This window comes from Eretmochelys imbricata, chromosome 3 (genome assembly GCF_965152235.1).
Source record: "Eretmochelys imbricata isolate rEreImb1 chromosome 3, rEreImb1.hap1, whole genome shotgun sequence".
Lineage (NCBI taxonomy): Eukaryota > Metazoa > Chordata > Testudines > Cheloniidae > Eretmochelys > Eretmochelys imbricata.
This window is the reverse complement of record NC_135574.1, coordinates 78591082-78615547: the sequence shown is the minus strand read 5'-3', so window position 1 is coordinate 78615547 and position 24466 is coordinate 78591082.

Here is a 24466-nt window from a genome sequence, read left to right as displayed (position 1 = left end):
TTTAGGGCTTGAACATGGATTCCTTGCCCAATACATGCAATATCCAGCCCCAAGAGAATAACAGAAGCATCAGCAATTAAATAACATGGATTTATAAAGGGGGGAGGGAACAGTGCCAGACAAACCTGGTGAATAATAATCAGAAACAGAGGGCTAAATTCAGTGGTGATATAAGCAGCGGCACATATTGAGACTGACAGGTTTCAGAGTAACAGCCGTGTTAGTCTGTATTCGCAAAAAGAAAAGGAGTACTTGTGGCACCTTAGAGACTAACCAATTTATTTGAGCATGAGCTTTCGTGAGCTACAGCTCACTTCATCGGATGCATACCATGGAAACTGCAGCAGACTTTATATACATGCAGAGAATATGAAACAATACCTCCTCCCACCCCACTGTCCTGCTGGTAATAGCTTATCTAAAGTGATCATCAAGTTGGGCCATTTCCAGCACAAATCCAGGTTTTCTCACCCTCCACCTCCCCACACAAATTCACTCTCCTGCTGGTGATAGCCCATCCAAAGTGACAACTCTCTACACAATGTGCATGATAATCAAGTTGGGCCATTTCCTGCACAAATCCAGGTTCTCTCACCCCCTCACCCCCCTCCCAAAAACCACACACACAAACTCACTCTCCTGCTGGTAATAGCTCATCCAAACTGACCACTCTCCAAGTTTAAATCCAAGTTAAACCAGAACATCTGGGGGGGTGTGTGTGACCCATCACTCTCACAGATCTTGGGAGACAGGCCAGTCCTTGCCTACAGACAGCCCCGCAACCTGAAGCAAATACTCACCAACAACCACATACCACACAACAGAACCACTAACCCAGGAACTTATCCTTGCAACAAAGCCTGTTGCTAACTGTGCCCACATATCTATTCAGGGGACACCATCACAGGGCCTGATAACATCAGCCACACTATCAGAGGCTCATTCACCTGCACATCCACCAATGTGATATATGCCATCATGTGCCAGCAATGCCCCTCTGCCATTTACATTGGTCAAACTGAACAGTCTCTACGTAAAAGAATAAATGGACACAAATCAGATGTCAAGAATTATAACATTCATAAACCAGTCAGAGAACACTTCAATCTCTCTGGTCACGCAATCACAGACATGAAGGTCGCTATCTTAAAACAAAAAAACTTCAAATCCAGACTCCAGCGAGAAACTGCTGAATTGGAATTCATTTGCAAATTGGATACAATTAATTTAGGCTTAAATAGAGACTGGGAGTGGCTAAGTCATTATGCAAGGTAGCCTATTTCCTCTTGTTTTTTCCTACCCTCCCCCCCCCCAGATGTTCTGGTTTAACTTGGATTTAAACTTGGAGAGTGGTCAGTTTGGATGAGCTATTACCAGCAGGAGAGTGAGTTTGTGTGTGTATGGGGTGCCACAAGTACTCCTTTTCATATTGAGACTGAGTTTGTCACACAATAGGTGTAAGTGGTAAAGTAGTATAACTTACTGTAATACACTTAAAGTGTGACATTTAATGACTGGCAGAACTAATGCAACTTTAACTATAAGGGGATAGACTGGGGCTGTAGGAGGAAGAACAATAAACAGGCTTCTCCCATTTTGTCTGACACCTTCTTTTTCTGTAGCTTTCCTGCTTTTACCCTTTCTTGAACTTCAGTCACAAATTTGGGGTCACACGGCTAGATCTCTGTCACTCTAGGGAGCACATTAGGCACTGCATGGCTGCAGGGGTCCACTCAGGCAGATCTGATTGGCAGGTTTGGTCCTGATCCTACTGCAATCTCCACCTGGGCATTGGGGTGTGTCTACCTGGAACTCATTGCAGGACTGGGCCTTAGAACGTAAGCTACTTCCATGTGAAATAATCTCCCTAGGAAATGGTGGATGTTGCATTGCTTGTGAGTTATACTAGAAAAATACTCTGGTTGTATAATGTATCAATCAATCCTTTCTTATCAGGATGATGGGTGAGAAAATTGGATAGGTTTTCTCTATCTCCAATTTCCATTTTTCTTTGATTTTAGGTTTCCCTTTAGTTTATAAAAATATTTATCATCTTATGTGTCTCTCTTTAAAACTGTATGTGTTGTCCATCAAATGTCACATCACAGGAAACATATTTACTTGTACAGCATTGAACATCATCTGAACTTCGTATTACCACAGATTAGCTAATTTCCTTCTGAAACTCCAGAGTCCTAGCAGCCAACCACCATTATTCAGTAGAAAAATATGAACAAGCTGTGCATGGGCTTGATCTGCTTAAAAAACAAGTGGGTGGGAGGGATTTTTTGTTCGTTTGTTTTTAAACTTCTTCAGGACTATTCATCAAGTAAAGCTCTTTTTGAATTAACTGCTAGAACACTAGAATTTTAGCAGAACATTATAACATTCTTCTGCTAGTGCTATTCATTCTTAGGGTATGTTTACACTGCAGTTGGAGGTGTAATTGCAGCACATATCAACATACCAGAGCTAGCTTTAATCTAGCTAGCTTGAGTATCCGTATTAGTGAAGTCACTAAAAGGTCAGCCAAGACTCTTGAGTACTTGTGCATTTATATCTTCACTGCTATTAGTACTTGCACTACCTATATTACAGCTAGCTTGGTTATGTCTACACATGCTGCACTCACCCCTACAATTCCAGTGTAGACATACCCTTAGTAAGCTGATCTGGGCTATTCCACGTTTTTGAAAAAAGTTCCTAGGAAGTCCCCTCTATATTTGAAAACAAAATTGAAGCAGTAGAAACAAAATCACATCTATAAAGAATCCTACACATGCCAGACTATGGGTGTAAAAAGTAGGGAAGGTCCAAACTAGAACCTTGTCTTCTACTCCCCCTTTGAATTTCAAGGATATGGGGATTCAGGCTGAAATTCTAAGAGATGAACTCACTCCTATCCCATTCATTCCAGGTCAGATTCAAAACTATTTTATATTCTGGTCTCCCTTGATGCAGCCAAATCCTGTGAAAATGGCTATTCACCTGATGCTTTGGACATGGCAATGTGGGTATCTAATAGCATTAAGGAGTCCAGAATTATCCCAAGGCTGTGCATCAACTTAAAAGACTGGAGCTCTTGCTAATTTGTAAGGTTATAGAGGAGGCAAGACTTTAAAGTGCTTCCCTTTTCCTGTCTTTTAATACACTCATCTTTCCAGAAATCAAGCTGTCATAAATATAAAGGGAAGGGTAAACCCCTTTGAAATCCCTCCTGGCCAGGGGAAAGCTCCTCTCACCTGTAAAGGGTTAAGAAGCTAAAGGTAACCTTGCTGGCACCTGACCAAAATGACCAATGAGGAGACAAGATACTTTCAAAAGCTGGGAGGAGGGAGAGTAACAAAGGCTCTGGGTGTCTGTCTGTATGCTGGGTCTTGGCCGGGGATAGACCAGGAATGGTGTCTTAGATCTTTTAGTAAGTAATCTAGCTAGGTATGTGTTAGATTATGATTTCTTTAAATGGCTGAGAAAAGAATTGTGCTGAATAGAATAACTATTTCTGTCTGTGTATCTTTTTTGTAACTTAAGGTTTTGCCTAGAGGGGTTCTCTATGTTTTTGAATCTAATTACCCTGTAAGATATCTACCATCCTGATTTTACAGGGGGGATTTCTTTATTTCTATTTACTTCTATTTTTTATTAAAAGTCTTCTTGTAAAAAACTGAATGCTTTTTCATTGTTCTCAGAGCCAAGGGTTTGGGTCTGTGGTCACCTATGCAAATTGGTGAGGCTTTTTATCCAACATTTCCCAGGAAAGGGGGGGTGCAAGTGTTGGGAGGATTGTTCATTGTTCTTAAGATCCAAGGGTCTGGGTCTGTAGTCACCTAGGCAAATTGGTGAGGCTTTTTACCAAACCTTGTCCAGGAAGTGGGGTGCAGGGTTTTGGGAAGTATTTTGGGGGGAAAGACGCGTCCAAACAGCTCTTCCCCAGTAACCAGTATTAGTTTGGTGGTGGTAGCGGCCAGTCCAAGGACAACGGGTGGAATATTTTGTACCTTTGGGAAGTTTTGACCTAAGCTGGTAAAGATAAGCTTAGAAGGTTTTTCATGCAGATCCCCACATCTGTACCCTGGAGTTCAGAGTGGGGGAGGAACCTTGACACAAGCCTCAGCCTCAAAAGTGTGGGACATCTATGTCCGGATATTGCTAATATGCCTTTGACCCATAAGTCACCAATGTGAATCCAGCCCAGCTCAATAAGGATTAAAAGTTGGTCTCATATAATGAGGTATATAATATGTAACTATTAGAATGGGAAAAGGTACAGAGAAGGGCAACAAAAAAGATTGGGAGTATGGAACTGCCACATGAGGAGATATTAAGAAGACTAGGACAGTTCCTGCTGCTGGAAAAATATAGGCACAGCACATTGTCTAATTGGCCACTCTGATGACCTGGCAACTTGTACCAGCATTGGGCTGTTCAGGGCAATGTATAAAGCTGCCGCTCTCTGGTGACAGGCTTACAGCAGTTATGCGAAATATATAGTCATGGCTGACTAATCCATACTTTTGTTAAACAGAAGGGAAAGAGAAGAAAGCAAGTCGTGGTTGGGATTTAGGGGGAATGGGTGGCGCTGGTGGTGTCAGCTGGGTGCATCTCTCTGGCACAGTCTGGCCAGGACATCTCTCAGGATCAGGATGACAAAGGTCCAAGGATGTCAGTGGATTCTGGGGGTCCCAGGAGATGATGGCGTTGACAGGAAGGGAAGAAGCGAGCTTCACCACCATGGCTGTCACCTTTCAGTCAACCATTGTTCACCTCCCCTTCGCTTTTTCATCTGTCCCCTCAAAGTCTCTTTCTGAGGACCTAAAAAAGGGAGTGTTGGGTGGAATAGCCTATCACCTCATTATTTTATTTACCAATTAGGCCTCATTTTCAGCATACCAAGTTTAGTGCCTTGATTTCCAGTCTCACACTTCTTTTGTTCACCTTGTGTGATCTTAACACAATTGTTGAGTTATGAGTCAGTTATGAGTCAGTTATCAGTTGGCCTTCTTCTTTGGACTAATTCTGTTCTTCTTTCTCTTTTTCACATTTTTTCCCATCAACATTTATTGTTATAGGTTATTGTGACATTTAGTTGAGCTTCCAATTAAGGTAATTTTGCACACCCAATTATTACAATAAAGGGGTACCCATAGGTATTGAAACCCAAGCAAATATGACAATGTAGATCTTAAAGTAGTCTGATATCTAACTTACACTGCTCTTCTCCCACACACATGTAAAGTGGATGCAAAATTCCCACTTACACAGTGGAAAAGAGAGATTGGCCCCATGACTTGTGTCAAAGGGTAAAATGCGGTCCTCTATGCTACTTTTTCAAGCTTGTTTTCTTAGGATCTGATGTTTCAGTCCTGATGGAATGCCAAGTCTGCACAATCTGGCCCTTAATGAGCAAAACTTCAAGTGTATCTTAAGGCACTGTGCATCTTTGAGGCATTTTCGTACTTGAAACAGTCTTGGCATTCTCTGTTGGTTAAAGACTTGTAGCTGGAGAACTGAGATATTATTGATTTTTTGGTTGTTGTTGCCAAAACAGAGTGCTGCCTCTAGGAAAGGCTCAAATATGAGATTAGTGCTATTTTGCTTTCAGTTTCCCCTTTTGTTTTGTTTTTGTTTTAATACTGCCTGTTGTGTACAAATACTGAAGAGAGAGAGAGGTGCGGCTTCTGCTTTCACTTTCGCCATTACAAATCAGGAGTAAGGCTGTTGAAGTCAATGGGCTGACGTCGGGTTTAATTCTGATGTAAGTCACAGCACAATCAGGCTCATAATCCACTTTTAAATTTTAATTTTAAAAAAAGTAGAAACATTCAAAATCAGCTGCCTTGTATTTTATCTTGAGCTTGAGAGTTATATAGGGTAGTGACTGGGGGAAAAACTGAAAAGGGTCTTTTAATAAAAGAAGTACAGCCTAATTTTTATTTCCTTAAAATCTCAGGTCTGTAACCTGTGGCTCCAGTGCTCTATGCAGTTCTTTAGAAGTTTCTCTTCTGTTCTTCCAACTTGACACTTTAAAAAAACTAAACAAAAGAGGGCTAACAATACACAGTGAAATTCCTCTTATTTTGTTCTCAAGACATTTAGGGGTATAAAGAATTTAAAAACCATTTTCCACAACACTTCCCTCTTACCCCCAAGTCCACTTTTTCTTAAGGGAACAATTATTTTTGGTATTTCCAGTGATTATCCAACACTACAGATGTATACTAAATGACTGGAGTTCAGTCCTTTCGTATGATAGGAGTTGGCTGATAATTCCAAGCATTAGAAGAGACTTGAATTCACTGGGAATCCATCAAGTTTTGCACCATGCATTACTGAAATGTGCCTGTTGCAGATGTAATTGAGGGATGAGGTGAAGGAGAGACTCTAAAGGTTCCTGGTAATTTGTATTGTAAGTAGAGCTAGTTGGAAATTTTCCAACTCCCCCCGGCTCCTCCCGCCAGTTTAATTAGAAAATGCCGGTTCAGTGAACCAACATTTCTTGTGAAAGAGAGCTGGGCTTGACAAACTTTTGCTGAATTACAAGCAGGCTCCATCAGAAAACTGCCTGGTTGCCTGCCTACCCATCTTGCACGGCCCTGGAGCTGGGGAACATAGGGCTTCCAGACTCCCAGGCCAGCTGGCTTCCCAGACTTCTTGCTCAGGAGTCTGACCCTGCCCACCCCAGAAGCCAGCTGGCCCAGCAGTCTGAACCCTCTGGGTTCTCCAAACAGGGGGCAGATTGCATGGAATGGCTGCCCCAAAGCTGAATATCTTGGGAGCTCCAACAGCCACTGAGTGAAAACGACACTCTTGTCAGTGTCACTGCTAAAACAGCAGCAGTGTAGTTAACTGGAAACACCATGTGTCAGTGTTTCTGAAACAATTTGGGGTGGAGAGTGTATAAGACGTTTGCTTGCCTGAACTTGCAATATTTGAATATTGCATATATTGAATATTCCTGAACTTGCAAAGCTTTACACACGTGCTTCAATTTAGATACTAGTCGTCTTATTTGCTTCACTGTGTAAGGTTAAGTTTAACAGGATTGAGCTCTAATCTATCATGCAAATTCATTGGATTCTTATATTAAAAAACAATATAATGTCATTATATTAAAGTAAATACCACTGAGAACTAGTGCAGGTAGTTTTGCAGCGTATGCTTTTCTAGGTCAAAAATGATCTGAAGAGACTTTCATGCGAAGGCCTATAGCATCTTCCATACACAGCAGCACAAAAGGCTTCGCCACATCAGGGTATTACTTACAGGTATGCCAGTTAGGTGTAACACATTATTTTCTTTTTCTTTTGATTCCGTCCATTTCAAATGTATTGTCTGGGCTTTCACATTGCTGAAGTCAATACCGAATGTAACCTGTGCTTTTAATTGGAGATCTTTCTGATTTCCAGGTTTCGTAGTCAGAGCTACTGCACTGTGGTTTGAAATGTTTTTTAAGTGAGCTGGATGTCTCTATAAGTACAGCAGATGTCATTGACAGTCTATTGCTACATTTAGTGCTGAATGTCGGGCAGTGGCATATTATAGTACCTTTGTGTTTTGTTCTTTGCAAGAGCTTCTTTAAATGCAGAGTGTAATATTTTGGTATATTCCCTGTAGAGGGGGAAGAAAAAGAGTCATAACATTTGTAAACTGCTGCACTTTCTCTTCAAAACCCCATTAAAAGATTGTCCCACAAGTTGCAGCCTTTCAAACCAATAGTGAGAGTAAGACTTAGCATGAAAGAATCCATATTTTGGGATGGGGTGGGTATCGTGCATACCCCAGCCCACCCCACATCCTAAACTGGGGGAAGCATCCAGAAATATTATTAAAACATTAATTCAAAGGACTTCTGTTCTATACAGGTTCTTCTACCATGCTCATCACTGTAGTATCTTCCATTACAGATACTGATCTATATAGGGCTGATCTAGGTATACTTTAATCCTGCTTCAGCAAGGAGGTGAAGGGAGTGGACTGGATGACCTCTTGAGGTCCCTTCTAACCCTACATTTCTATTATTCTAAATTGCAGTAGCACTCAAAAGCCCCAATCGGTTTATCTTTAATGGCACAAGACCATGTTTTGACTCTGTGCATTCTGCTAGTTCCATTGTCTTCCTATGTATCTGTGCATCCCTGTCAGAGCAACAAGCCTTGCAATCCTTGAGCAAGAACTATATAGCTGGTAATGGGAAAGTTCCCCCCAAAATTAAAAAGAAAAGTTAGTGACACATAATTTATGTAACCCCTTTGGAGGGGATGCTCCTGAAGTACCACAATGAGACTCTAGGAGACTCTCTCCGGGACTACACCATTAATGGTGGCAGAGGATCGGGTCTGTCTTTCCTGGGTAGCCTAGAATCCTGTGCAGAGTTGGAACAAGCTGGAAGCTACTGCAAGAACCAATCATAAAGCCAGAACTCAGAGAAAGGATTTGGTTTTACTTTTGGTGTTGCCTGTGGTAGTGGAGTAGATCCTAGTAGTCCACCAGCTGGGCAGTCAGGGAGCTGGGAAGCCTGGGGGCAAATCCAAACATCCTTCTGTTCTGTCAGAATTTTTTTAACCAGTTCTGGGGAATTCTTCAATACCCCTAATATACACCTGCATGTTCATGATGCTAGATGCTTTGCACTAAAAAAAATCTGATCAATAACCAAGGTTCCAGAGGCCTAACAGCACCTAACGGGGCCTCTCATTGGATCCCAGTACAAGTATCAAATTCTGTCCACCTCACATTCAAAATGACTTTGAAGCACTAGTAGTTACAAACATAGACCACGGCCTGTTTTTCACTTCAGGATCACTTCTCTCACTCCTGACCTTGTTCCCACAGGTTGTCATTGGTCTGGGAAAGAACTCCAATAGGATTCTGCTTTTTAGTATCCCCTCCCAGTTCCACTCACCACCATTGCCCTGGTGGGAAGCCCAGACCCAATGACCCCATGATGCATCCAATTAAACATTTAGGTCCAACTCTGGCATCCAAACTCCCTACAAAAGAAACTCTATTGTACTGATTCAGGAACCATCCATAACTCAGTAAATCCTCCACTTCTTGATTTGACCTTAATAATAAATTGAGTTTCGCTATGACTGAGGAAGTAGCTGATTGCCAAGTGCAAAATGACCAACTTAAAGAAAACACATGGGGTTTGAAACTGAAGATTGCCAAGCCTGTAGTTCATACAAAGTAGTTGTACTGGATGTCCCAGCCCTCTTTGCCAATTCCCACAATCCTGTTACTTTATTAGCAGTTAGTAGAGATACATATCTCTAGATCCAACTCAATCTTCAGAAAAGCCTGCATATTTGGAGAGTGGGCAGGGGGAGAGTCTGTTATTTTCTTTTGCTGGTTGTCATCATAAATTAAGGGAATTGCTTAAAATAATATTACAACAGGAACCAGGAAGGAGAGGACAAGACTAGACCTTACAACTCATAGGTGCCTTTGCCTGCACAGAGCCATTTGTAGAATCTGGTTCTAAATTAGGTCATTTCACAAAAGTTATTTCTTGCTTTTGAGGGTTGTTTATAGTTAATGTATGTCATGATATCACTTTCAGCTACAATATGTCATGTATCTGTGCCATGTGAAGAGTCCTAGACCACTGTGATATCAGGGGTAACAACCAATCACCACAGTTACTCCGCAGTTAATTTGCATGCAACAGTTTCATTGGTTGTATGAGGAAGACTGCACAGATGGTGGATTACTTGGCCCAACTGCCACAGTTGTTCAGAACCACTTACACAACAACACAACCAGCACACAGAATAACCCCAAATACACAGCACATGGCAGCACACACCCCTCCTTCACCACCACCACCACCACAAATCCACACCATTCTCCCATGTTAGTCATTCTGTGTGTCACTTTGAAGCCTAGAATGTATTCTGAGTCAGTATAAAGTGATGGAAACAGCAACAAGCACGGCTGAGCGCTCTTTTTTGTTCAGAATATCACCAGCTTCAATCCTCGCTGGGCCCTGTGAGAACGGAAGAAGTATTGGAGTCCAAAGTTTCTACAGCAACTGAAAGGTGACAGTTGATTAGAGAAGGTGGGTATAACAGCTCTGTGGAGTAACAAAGAAGTGGTTGTACCTCCAGCCAGGGGGCAGCTCCGTGCACAAACTTTGGGGAATGTGTTCAAATGGAAACATCGCTCATTGTAACCCAGTACATGGAAACAAGAGCCCCTGTTTTCAGCTTGTCGACACACATAACTTTATGCATTACACTCTGGTGGCAGTATGAAATTTCAGCTACTAATTCTCAAAGTAAAATGTCAGGGAAAACAAAACCATAAAAACAAAAATATGCTATTGCTTAGGCACTATCCAATGTAGATTGTGGATGCATTATTTATTTCTAATTCTTACTGATGACTTTAGTAACTTGCTTGTGGTTCCTATTTGCTCTGATAGTCATGAGTTGTAGGTTATCATCAATACCTCCTGGAAATATTTAATGTGTCCACAGTCACCCCTCCCCCTTTGTGTAGCATTTATACTTTACTGCTGGGATTTTCAAAGAGCCTAAGAGAGTTAGGCACACAAATACCATTCAAGAGGAATTGGCATCTAATTCCTATAGGCTCATTTGAAAAGTCCAGACTCCATAGGTGTGCAAGTATATATCCATTCTGAATAACAGATATCACACATTAATCCACTCTAAGCCTCTATAGATTTCTACTTTATTTTATCTTCTGTCATATTTCAGGAGTAAACAGCTTAGTGAAAAGAGAATATGAGACTAGTAATGAAAAAGAAAGAGACTCATCACTCTTTAAAAATTCTATAAATAAATACACAATATGAATGTGTATCTTAAACATGAGAAGGGGAAAAATCACATTCTCCACAGATCAACAATGTGTTATTGTGTAAAGCTTCTGTGCATTACATTGTCCAGGGATATCTATTGAGAGACAGATAAATAGGATAAAACAAAGAGTTTTATAAGCCTGAATACAGTGTTTGGTTGGTGTAATAAAAGCAGTTGACAGACATCTAAAAATGCAAAGGTCTAAGAATTACTGTGCAACTACTGCATATTTATGTTTTCTTTGTTTCTTAAAATCACTGACAACTTGAAGGTGAAAATCTCGTTGATTGCAGGGTTGTTGGTGGATTTTGTTTAATCAGTTGCATTGGGAATAATAACCAGTTTTAAATGTAACCTAAGCATTAAGTTAATATTACTATAGAGTTCTCCATCATATTTCAGAACAGTTGGTATTCCAACTAATTATGAGCTATTGCAAGCATGATATCAATTACTGTAGGAATTAGTACATTTGGGTTACTCTGGAGAAACTTGTAATTTTTCATTACTTTCAGTGTGTATGAGCAAGTCGGAGGTTGGGTCTGATTTTAACTTCTCCATTAATGAACTGGAAAAGAATGAAAGAAGATCATTAATTAAACTCACGGCCAGTATTAAACCAGGACATATTGCAAGCACTTAGGAAAATACTGATTAAATAAATATTGATCTACACAAATTAGAAACTTGAAAGAAATTGTTTTTTAAAATGTCATTTCTATCTGAATAAAAACCCATTTGCAGAACACTTATCTAAAATACAAACTTACTGTCTAAGGCAGAGGTGGGCAAACTATGGCCCGTGGGCCACATATGGCCCGTGGGACCCTCCTTCTCAGCCCTTGAGCTCCTGGCCCAGGAGGCTCGCCCTTGGCCCCTCCTCTGCTGTCCCCTCTGCCCCGCAGCCTCAGCACTACCCGCCACTGGTGCAACACTCTGGGCAGCCAGGCAGCGCAGTTGCAGAGCCGCGGCCTGACCCCGTGCTCTGGGCGGCGTGGCTATAGTGATGTCAGCCACCAGTGCTCCAGGAAGCACAATAAGGGGGCAGGGGGGGAAGGTTTGGATAGAGGCAGGGAAGTTGGGGGGGTGGTCAGAGGGCAGGGGTGTGGATAGGGGTCAGGGCAGTCAGAGGGCAGGGAACGGGGGGTTGGATGGGGCAGGGGTCCGGGGGGGGCAGTCAGGAAGGAGAGGAGGGGTTGGATGGGGCAGCAGGGGGCAGTCAGGGGTGGGGAGTCTGGGGGTGGTCAAGGGACAGGGAGAAGGGGTGGTTGGATGGGGCAGGGGTCCCAGGGGGCAAGTCAGGAATTAGAATGGGGGTTGGATGGGGTGGCAGGGGGCAGTCAGGGGTTGGGGGGGTTCAGGAGTGGTCAGGAGACAGGGAGCAGGGGGTGGTGGATGCAGTAGGAGTCCCGGGGGCACCATCAGGGGGCGAGAAGCAGGGGGGTGGTCGGATAGGAGGTGGGGACTGGGCCACTCCTGGCTGTTTGGGGGGACACAGCCTCCCCTAACCAACCCTCCATACAATTTTGGAAACCCGATGTGGCCCTCAGGCAAAAAGTTTGCCTGCCCATGGTCTAAGGCAAGGGTAGCACATGGAAAGCAATAATGCCCAGAAAGGTTGGGGTTGGTACTGGGCAGAAAAGTAGATATAGTCGCCTCTCTATTGAGGTTGCCTAAACATTTTTCATTATATCAAAAAATTCTATTTTGATCTTTTCCCCTGAGCACCATTCCTCCTGTGAACTGAATGCAAATAATAATAATAATTAACTAATATAATAGCATGTGATTTTATAATCAAAGACTACAGTATAGTCACGTACATACAAGGGAGTAGAATTAAGGTTGCACAGACAAATCCTGTCATGTCCTATCTTTAGAGTTTCTGACTTTGTAAACCAATGTTCTTTTTTAACCTTCTGTGAATTAACTTTGAATGCAACAAGGGGCTTAGGCTTGGTCGACACTACATACTTACTTCGGTATAACTATGTCTCTCACAGGTGTGCAAAATCTACACCCCAGAGCGATGTAGTTATATGACCTTAACCCACTGTGTAGAAAGTGCTACATCAGCGGGAGAGCTTCTGCAACATAGCTACGGCTTCTCACGGAGGTAGAGTTATTAAGCCAACAGGAGAGCTCTCTTCCATCAGCTTAAAGCATCCTCAACAGACATGCTACAGCATCACAGCTGCACCGGTATATATTTGTAGTGTAGACCTGCCCTTATTCTCCGTGCCATGGATTGGAGTAGCTCCTATTGATTTTAATAGAGCCCCTGGAGTTTTGAGGTCACCAATACAAGGAAGACACTGATAAAATGGAAGGAATCTAGGGAAGATCAACTGCTATTATAAAGTTCTGAGGAAGATCATGACTATAAGAAAAGACTAAAATATGTACAGGTTGGCTAACAGATTACAAAGAACTGAGTGACTGATAGGCACCAATGTTAAGAAAAGGGAGGAACTGTACAGTGTCTCTAGGAAGAAATAGTGGGATGAAGATGAGCGGAGGCAGGGGTGAAAGTAACTTAAAGGACTTACTGGTACTCCGGAGTCCTTAGGAGGGGGCGGGGCCTCAACTGGAAGAGGCGTGACCTCTACCAGAAGAGGCAGGGCCTTTACATCCCTGGGCCCTTTAAGTCAAGATTTAAAGGGCCCAGGGCTGGGACTGTGGTAGCAGCAATTGGGAGCCCCAGGCCCTTTAAATCACCCCAGAGCTACCAGCTGCAGAGGCAGCTGGGAGACCTGGGGATCGGGGGTGATTTAAAGATCCCGGGGCTCCAGCTGCCGCTACTGCAGTGGCGCCCCAGGCCCTTTAAATAACCATCGGAGCCCCAGGGGCTCCCGGCTGGCACTGCTACCCCAGGGCCCCAGGCTCTGGTGGAGCTTTAAAGGGCCCGGGGCTCCACTGCAGTAGCAGCAGCCAGGAGCCCCTGGCCCTTTAAATCACCGCCGGAGCCCCGCTGTCACTACCCCAGGGCTCCAGCAGTGGGGCTCGGCTGGCGATTTAAAGGGCTCCAGAGGGTAGTGGCAGTGGGAGCTCCGGGCCCTTTAAATCGTCACCCGAGCCCTGCTGCCGGAGCCCTGGGGTAGCAGTGGCAGCCGGGGGCTCCAGCGGCGATTTAAAGGGCCAGGGGCTCCCAGCCGTTGCTACCGCAGCAGAGCCCTGGGCCCTTTAAATTGCCACCGCAACCCCTGGGGCTCCAGCATCAGGGCTCAGGCGGCGATTTAAAGGGTCCAGGACTCCGGTTGCCTCTACTGCCCCAGGTCCTTTAAATCATCCTCGGAGCCTCCCGAAGACCTGGGGTAGTGGCAGCAGGGCTCTGGAAGCTATTTAAAGGGCCAGGGTGGTAATGGTGGCCGGAGCCCCGGGCCTTTTAAATCATCCCTGGAGTCCTGCTGCCGGAGCCCTGGAGAGGCGGCGGTGGGGCTCCAGCGGTGATTTAAAGGGCCTGAGTCAGTAGCTGCGGCAGGAGCCCCAGGCCCTTTCAATCGCCGTCTGAGCCCTGCCGCCGCTTCCCCAGGCCTCTGGCAGCAGGGCTCTGGCAGCAATTTAAAGGGCCTGGGGCTCCAGGAGGAAGCCCCTTTAAATTGCCGCCCGGGGAAGCCGATCCGACCCGCTATGGTGCACGGGCTCTTGCTGGTATGCCGTACTGAGGCATACCGGCTTACTTTCACCTCTGAGCACAGGAAGCTTGAATGTAATATGAACACTTTCCTAATAATAAAGTCAGTTAATCTATGGAGTGGTCTCCCAAGGAATATACTGTAATGGAGGTTCAATCACTGAAGTTATTCAAAAGCATATTGAAAAAGAACAATCCTGCATTTGGAGATGATGGATTCATTAGGGCTCATAGGGCTTTCTGTCTCAGAAGTGAGATGCATATGTTGTTAATCAGAGTTTTGCCCTAATAAGGACTTCAGGACTGTCCCCACAGTTATCATATTTCCATTGGCCAAAGTATCAGAACTTTGGCCGTTCTGAAATTGCCATTCCCCATAGAAAATGAACAGGTGAAAGGATAGAGTTACTTTCATCAACATTTTCCTTCCTTCCTTTTTGAGTATTGGGGTTGGGTTATTCCAGTGCCATTTGAATTCTTTCTGTGTTTTCAAGGGAACTATTCCAAACAATTTGTTTATAAACTGAAATCATTGTATTGCATTAAATTGTCTTTCCGCATTATGCTGCTGTCAAAGAATGATGATAAATATAAACCATCAAACATGGCAAATTTGTTTTCATTAGGAAGCTTTTCAATTGTGTTTGTGCCGTTGTTTCCTAAGCTTCTTATATGTAACCTCTAGGAATTGCAGGGAGATGAGAGGCACACAGATTGCCTGCCTGCTTTTTATTTCCTCTCCTGAGATTTCACGACTGCTTCTAGCAAGCTTAAAATAATCTTTACACAAACAAATCTATTCTTTTGTCTTACTTAGCCTTATCTATCAAGCCCATTTCAAGAATGTGGATATGAGCAAAATAATTATATGCATTTCAAGATGTTGTAAGCTATATGCAGGACCAGAATACTAATGTGTTTTAGTGCACTGGAATTGGAAGCAGATAGCAGGGCAGTGCCATATTGACATTTCTTATACAGTTACAAGGTCTTTTATTGATTTAACTAAAACTTATGTGTATATTCAATTGAAGCCTAAACCATTCCAGATATCATGCTACATTAGAAATGTTTATTTTTAGATAATCTGAAACATTATTTGGAAAAATGAAAAATAAAATCTGTGTTAATAGGACTATCATCAACAGCAGATGCACAAACGTTAGCATGTTTTCAGTGTTATTGCTTTACAGCTATATTAATGGATATATTGTCATTTCACAAATCCCTCAATATACATAACAATAAGCAGGGTCCCATTTCTCCTACAGGACTAGAAAGTTCAAACTACAGATGAAACAATAATTCCAACATGATAAAATTATAATAATAGTAATAACAATAATAAAAAGAAACAGTTTAATAAACATAATAAGTTTATATTTTGTATATGTCCCTCCTTTACAAACTAATAGAAATACAACTGTTATGGTAGAGTTCATGATTCTAAGGAGGGAGAACAGCACAATAAAGACAATGGATTTCAAGAAGGGAAGCAAGTCTAAGGGGAAAAACAATTGAAGACAGTTGGCAGTTTATCAAAGAGACATTATTAAGGGCACAAGAGCAAACTATCCCACTGCGTAGGCCAGAATGATTAAGCCAGGGTGGTATTTTGCCATACTTTCTGAGATCCTCAGTGATCTAAAACTCAAAAAAAGAGTCCTACAAAAAATAGAAACTCAGTCAAATTACAAAGAATGAATATAAACAAATATCACAAGTATGTATGGACAAAATTAGAAAGACCATGGCACAAAACCAGATCAAACTATCTCGGGACATAAAGGGCAACAAGAAAACATTCTAAAAATACATTAGAAGCAAGAGGAAGACCAAGGATAGAGTAGGCCCATTACTCAATGAGGGGGGAGGGATACACAATAACAGAAAACATGGAAATGGCAGAGGTGCTTAATGACTTCTTTGTTTTGGTTTTCACCAAAAAGGTTGGTGGTGATTGGATGTCTAACGTAGTGAATGCCAGTGAAAATGAGGTAGGATCAGAGTCTAAAATAGGGAAAGAACAAGTCAAAAATTACTTAGACAAATTAGATGTCTTCAAATCACCAGGGCCTGATGAAATGCACCCTAGAATACTCAAGGAGCTGACTGAGGAGATATCTGAGCCATTAGCAATTATCTTTGAAAAGTCATGGAAGATGGGAGACATTCCAAAAGACTGGAAAAGGGCAAATATAGTGCCCATTTATAAAAAGGGAAATAAGGACAACCCAGGGAATTACAGACCACTCAGTCAATTTCAGTACCCGGAAAGATAGTAGAGCAAATAATTAAAAAATCAATTTGCAAATACCTAGAAGATAATGAAGTAATAAGCAACCGTCAGCATGGATTTGTCAAGAACAAATCGTGTAAAACCAACCTGATAACTTTCTTTGACAGGGTAACAAGCCTTGTGGATAGGGGGAAGTGGTAGATGTGGTATAGCTTGACTTTAGTAAGGCTTTAGATACTGTCTTGCATGACCCAGTACATCCCTCGGTCCGCGCCGCTTCCAGCAGCTGTGATCAGCCGAACCTGTGGATGTGGCAAGTAAACAAACTGGCCGGGCCCGCCAGAGGCTTTCCCTGCACAAGCGGCAGAACAAGTCTGGGAACCACTGGTTTAGATAATGGCATAGACAGTAGACTTATAAAGTTTGTGGATGATACCAAGCTGGGAGGGCTTGCAAATGCTTTGAAGGATAGGTTTAACATTCAAAATGATCTGGACAAACTGGAGAAATGATCTGAAGTAAATAGGATGAAATTCAACAAGGACAAATGCAAAAGTACTCTACTTAGGAAGGAACAATCAGTTACACACATACAAAATGGGAAATGACTGCATAGGAAGGAGTACTACGGAAAAGGATCTGGGTTATAGTGGATCATATATATCACTGTTGCAAAAAAAGCAAAAATCATTCTGGGATGTATTAGCAGGAGTGTTGTAAGCAAGACATGAGAAGTAATTCTTCCGCTCTACTCTGCACTGATTAGGCCTCAACTGGAGTATTATGTCCAATTCTGGGTGCCACATTTCAGGAAAGATGTGGACAAATTGGAGAAAGTCCAGAGAAGAGCAACAAAATGATTAAAGGTCTAGAAAACCTGACCTATGAGGGAAGATTGAAAAAAATGGGTTTGTTTAGTCTGGAGAAGAGAAGAATGAGAGGGGACATGATAACAGTTTTCAAGCAAATAAAAGGTTGTTACAAGGAGGAGGGAGAAAAATAGTTCTTCTTAACCTCTGAGGATAGGACAAGAAGCAATGGGCTTAAATTGCAGCAAGGGAGGTTTAGGTTGGACATTAGGAAAAACTTCCTAATTGTCAGGAATAAATTGTCAGTGGAATAAATTGCCCTGGGAGGTTGTGGAATCTCCATCGTTGGGGATTTTTATGAGCAGGTTGGACAAACACCTGTCAGGGATGGTCTAGATAACACTTAGTCCTGACAAGAGTGCAGGGGACTGGACTAGATTATCTCTAGAGGTCCCTTCCAGTTCTTTGATTCTATGTCTATGTCCAGGCCTGAAATCCCATTGTACTTTCTATGGCTCTCTACTGAGTGTATAGTAAATTTGAAAATGCCCTGCCCTGAGATGTACTTACTCCATACAAGGAATTATTTCATGCTGGGGAGCATCAAGAAAAAATCAAAGATTTTCAGAACCAACACACTATATTTCAGGGGACTTAGAAAATGGTTTATGTTTGTATTTAAGTTGCTTTTTTTCCAAAGCTACCTTGCATATATTCTAGCTCCCATTTACACAGCTCTTGACAGAGCATTAGATTTAAGGTAGGTCGCAAAAAAGCACATGTATATTCATAAAAAAATAAACTGTATTCAGGCACTGGGAAAACACTTTTTATTGCATTTATTTTTCTTTGTGAGTTTGGTGGATTTTAGTGCTCATGAAAATGAGAGATTTATAGCACTGGGTCGTGCAAGGCACAGTGCTGATAGGAGCTGTGCATTAACATCTCTATACATCTCTGCAAAGGCACTTCAGTCCTGACTTACAGCAACTCTGCTGTTTTAGTATTGGCTAGCTATGCTTCCCCTGAGCAGAGGCTGTCATGCTTGTGTTGAATTGTATGGTGGGTTTGTGAGCTAGACATTGTTGCAGTGGAGACTGTAATGAAACGGCCAAACTAAATTCACCTTTTCCCACATCCACAAGGTAAAACTAATGTTTCAAAGGCACGAAGCAAGGACATTAGTCCACTAGAATCTCAAGGCAGCTTACTAGCCTAAGCATCAATGGCTCTATGCCCTCTTCACCTGCAGAGCGAAGCCTATGTCCACAGAATGGGAGCCTTCCACAGCCGCAGCACGCTCCTCCATTCTACCATCATGGAAGCTCCCTTTGAGTAGGGTAGCTGTTCTTGTTGTGTAAGGATGCAGAGTGTTTTTTTCCCAGACCAAAGGTTATCCTGCACTTTGGAAGCTGAGTCTCTGGACTATAGGGGTCAGAACAGACTGGTAGGATGAGGCTTATAGTGGGATATCATTGCTCTGTTATGGAATGGTTAAATAAAAATAATGTAGTTGCTTAAATGCAAGCCTTAATAGTAAGACCACACCTTCCATGTGGGCTCCTTGTAGTTCAGTCTGCACTGAGTTGGGTGGGAGTAGGTCTGGGGCACTGTGAAAGGATAAAGACTAGTATTCTTCTGGGGTCAGAGACCTGAAGCTGGCTAATTAGCCCCACCTGCTGCACCTGGAAAAAGCCGGGCAACCTAATTGGCTGATCCTTACAAAGGGAGGAGCAGGTATTAAAAAAGGGGGCTGCAGTACTTGCTAGAGACTGGAGTAACTGCTGGAGGAGGAGGAGGAGATCTAAGAAACAGATAGACAGCAGGGAGGCTGGGGAAATCCCTGTTATCACAAAAAAGGCTCTGAAGTAAGAACCAGAAATTTTAGGGCTGATGAGATCATGGGGTGAGGGACAGACTTAGAGGATAGAAACTTAAACCTATACAGACTTTGGTGGGAGAGATTGTGAAGCGGTGATCCAGGTTTTCTTTAAGAAGGCTTGAAATAAAACCCACACTAATTAATCTGACTGAAAACTATCCTGCCTGGATTCTGTGATAGGGCCCCAGGCAGGATTTTCCAAGGGAGGGAGCTGGATCTGCAGGCACAAGCCTGGAAACAGCCAGAAGAGGGTGCTATAAGGTAGTCCTTTACAAGCAACTAGAAAGGATCCTTCGAATTCTTCACCACATACGCCCATACACACATTGAAAAATGATGGAAAGTGGCTCACACTAATAGAGCCTGAAACAGTAGACACTGGATACTGACCTCTACCTTGACACAGAGAGTGAAGCCATCAAGTCCAGTTTCATCTTGGGTGAGTAGAAAAAACATATACTGGGCACTGTATGCAGACTTGCCTAAGGACATATAGCACAGTGATGGCAAATTCTGTCCAATAGTTTAACCCTTTCCTTGTATTGAAAGACCAAATGTACCTGTGTATCATACCCTTATGTGACAATGGGCTTTGGAACAGTCCAGAGGCTGAGTTTCAGGCTTCCGGAACAGAGGCATTTTTGAATTTCTGAACCATCCACCCAGAGCATTGGAAATTGACTCTATAAAAGAACACTCTGAATCTTTGCTGCCTCCTTAAATTGACGGCCTTGGAAACTGTGCTGCACATGCATGGAAAGAAGGTTGGTCATTTGGAAGATACATGAGCAGTACTTCCCGAGCTAAGCCCTCCCCATTCCCACAAGAGAAACAAACATAGAGGCTGCACTATAAGCTAAAAATAACAGATTCCCCCTACCCTGTAATCTACAGCTGGGCAGGCTGCAACTTTATTTAATTGGTTGATAATATTTAATAGACAATTGCTTTCCTAATTTATTTTGATGGTCACCAAAGAATTTCTTATAGTTTATGGTTTCCTTTAAAAAATTTGGCACAGTGGATTACCTTTCCAGAATCATCTCATTTTGAAAGCATTAAATATAGCCATTGGCAGCACTCCTGCTCAATCCTTTCATTCTATCCCTTGAAGTTACTCAACACTGTTTTACTCTACCAACTCCTGAAAAGCTTTCTCTGAACTTTGCAATTTCACCCAGTTTCATTTTCCCCAACTCAGTTGACCAAATCACCCATTTATTTTCGCTTTCACCTGGTGCATCAGATGGTGAATTAGTGTTCTTCATTTCTGTTCTTATCTCCTCACCCTCTCACTCTGGGTAAGCTCTCCGGTGGGGGACCCAGCAGATTTTCCATATAAGTTTTCTGTGATTTGTAAAAAGTATTGAGCATATACATAAATAAGATACAATGTTAAATATCTGAAATATAGCAAGAAAACACGCAACTGGCCAGCCTGTTAAACTCGGAATATCAGTCAGGTTAGCTCCTTTTTATTTTTGGCTGTCAGTCTCTGCCTCAGATCCAAGGGAAAGGGGTTGTGAAGCCCATCATGTTTGTTTCACTGTGTTTAAACAAGAGCCCTGTGTCTATATTTACTATCTTTCCATCAAGCCGCAGTTTATCAGGAAGCAACTTTCACAGCAAATGACATAATGGCATCAGTGAAATCAATATGCAGGGAGTTACACAGTATTCTGTTATATTTATTCAGTGTGTGTGTGTGTATATTAATTTACTATTATAGTCTGGATTCCTACGGTGTGTAACTCATGAAAGCTTTATGTTTCATTCCCAGTGGTTTCTGTTCCTCTGATATTTGCCATCATTCTAAAGCTTTGGAACAGGTAAGAGATTAAAACCTGATGATCTCAAACATTCTCCTATTATAACTACCTAGGCAGACCCTTCCCTGCCACCTCAACATGCTGCAGTACTTCTAACTGCTCCCTGGAATCATTCTTGTCAGTGTCCAAAGCACTTGCAAGTAGGGATCAGTTCTCATGCAATTTAATAGAATGTCATAATCCTTTATTTCTGGTAGGGAAGCATCGATATTTCAAGAACCATCCCCTCCCTCAGCACCTGCTGGCATCTCCTGTGGGGTTTAGAGTTACTAACTGGGGGAGGTCATTGCCCAAAAGTTCATAACCTTTAGCAAGGAAAAAGAGCTAAACATGAACCTGTCATGTTACCTTATTTCATTTATTTTCACCTGTCTAATATTAAATTGAACAATTCCTAATTTAAAGGTACATACATTACAGAGGTGGTGTATGTTCTTTTCAAGCATGACTCTTGGATATATTATACAACTATATAATAAAGTGAAGTATTTAACAATTAGGTGATAAATAGGTTGAAAAATCCCGTCATAGTAGCACATCTCTATGTGAAGACAGAACAAAATGCTTTTGAAGATCAGGTGAATTTGAAAAATACAGAATATGGCCTCCTGCTCAGAGGCAGATTAAGGTTCCCTGGGCCAGAGCAAGTGTGTGTGGGGGGGCCCTCTCCACAACTTCCACCTGCGGTCTTGCCCACAACCCCACCCCATTCTGCCCCTTCCCCAGCCCATTCCTGTTCTACCCAGGGTTCCCCCCAGCTTATCCCCCCACTGCAGCCCCCACAACCCATTTGCTCCTTTCTGCCCCCTCCCACTGCAGCCCCAAGCCCAGAGAAGCTCTGTCCCCACACCATCATTGGGGCCACAGCAGGGAGTGAGAGCTCCGCTGGTCCCAGGGCTGCAATGGGGTCTGGGTGCTGGGGCTTCCCCCATGCTTCTGTGGCGGACCAAGATCGGGACGCTGGGGCTTCTCCTTCCCCGCCCGCCCAGTGCTTCTGCTGGAGAACGGGATTGGGTGGGATGCTTCCCCTCCTGCTTCTGCTGCGGACAGGCTCAGGCAGTGTCCGGTGGCCAGGGCTCTGGGATTCTGCTGCCCAGGAGCACATTTTTCAGGGTCCCCCAGTTGGCCAGGGCCCCTGAGTATGGGCCCTGTTGGCCCAGTGGCTAATCCGCCGCTGCTCCTGCTGATAAGAAAATGGAAGACCTGCCCTGACTCCAGTGATTCAGTGTGTCTGGCTATGCTGGAAGGACAGGAGACACTGAGTGTGATTTAATTAGGCTGCAATGTTATTCCTAAATTTCAGGGAATACCCAGCAGACAAAAATGTACAGTACTAGTAATTCCCTAATCTGGGACATATAGTTGGAGAGGGGGAGTTGCTATCAGTCCTTCCCTTTTATCCATCTCTGTTCCCAGACCACCTGCTGCGGGGACATCACCACCACCCCTCAAATGAGGGGCAGTAGAGAGTTGACTCCCTGCCATACCACATATAGGAACCCCAAATGCTCCCTTTTCCACTCATTTAAAGAATACCTCCTTTAAATCTCTTACCAATCTGTTTGATCTGATCACATATCCTTTCCATGTGGAGTACCTGCCCTGAACATCTGCCACAAGGAGGTGCCAGCAATTAGATTGGCCACCATCCCCACCCCCGAGTATGTAGCCAGCTCCCAGACATCTATTAATGCCCTCTTTAATATCAGCCAAAAATGTGTCAGCTCCCGTCCCAAGTCTGGCAGGTGGACACCATCCTCCCCGAATAATTCTGGTGTGCTGTATCTGGAAGAGAAATTTTCAACACTAGCTACTCATGCAGCCTATGAGTTTGGCCACCTCCCTATTCACATACCTCCTAGCCTAGTTGACCCAAGAGGGCTTCACAGCTCCCCGCCACACCCTGCATTGCACCATGTCTAACCAAATAATTTTTACTCCTTGGAGAAATGCCAGGATCTGCCCCAAGTCCTCTTACATATTCCTAAATCATTTTTCCCCAAGGTGAACAACTTTGATGTTGGGTGCCTGCTCACATGCCACCATAGAGGGGCAACAGTTGGCTCCATAACATACCAGCTCAGGACTGCTTCCACTGAGGCCTAGCTGTGTACTTCCAGACAGCCTAGAAGCCCACCTGTGCACCCAGTAAACAATACTGTGCCCCGAGATCCACACCACCATCTGCCTGACCAATCTGCCAGCGCTTCAAATGAAAACACAAAGGAAAACTAACACTGATTCCCTACTTGGGGGTCACTTGTGCATTCTGTTGGCATCAGAATGCCAACTGCCTGAATGGCACTGCCTGAATGGCTGGGTTGCTGCTGTGGCCATCCTGATCCTGAACATGAGGAAATCAAATCCATGTGCTGGATGCCCCAATCTCATCAGTCCATGTCTGGAATGTGTGAAAAACTGGTATGTTATGAGGGGATTCCCATCACCATAAATTAAGAAGGGACCCCATCCCTCCCTGGCCTTATTGCCATGTATGCCCTCACACCCTCCCCAGGGCAGATGTTGGGTTTGCCACCCTCTGTAGAATAATGGATTCACCCCAGTCTCCTTCATCTTTGACCTCCTCAAGATTAATATCACTGATCTCCCCTCCCAGTGTATATCCCTCAGTTCCAAAGCCCTTCCAGAACAGTCCCTAGAGGAACCAGGTTCTAGTTCACTGATCCTAAAAGCTCCAAAAAAATGCCACCAGAAATGTTGCCCTGAATAAGGCCACCTGTAGTCCACAATCACATATGGCCTCTAGGATCTGCATCAGATCCCTTAACGTATTAACAGTAATGGGGATGACATGTATCCTTCCCAGGGTTGGTGCTTTGAGGCCAGCCCACTCGAAACTTCCAAACTAGAAACCCACTACAAGGGTCTGGGTAACCATTCAGTCTACTGACAAATCAGTACGCAAGTGGAGATGGTTGACACCAGTTGCTGGGTTGTTAATGACACCATGTACTGCAGCAGCCATTCCTTCATAATGGGTCGTATCAGTGACAGACCCGCCCACTCCTGAAATTGCACAAAATCATTAAAACTTCTCTTGTAGTGCAGTAATGTTCGTGAAGCCACTGATGTCTGTGCCACACTGACAACCATCATATGCCAAGGCTCCATAGTGCTAGTGGCATCCGTTTGGGTTCCTTGCTAGATCCTAGTGCCAGCACCTGAATTCTGTCCATCTGAAAAGGATACCATGCATCTGCTATGTCATTATCGACCCCGGACA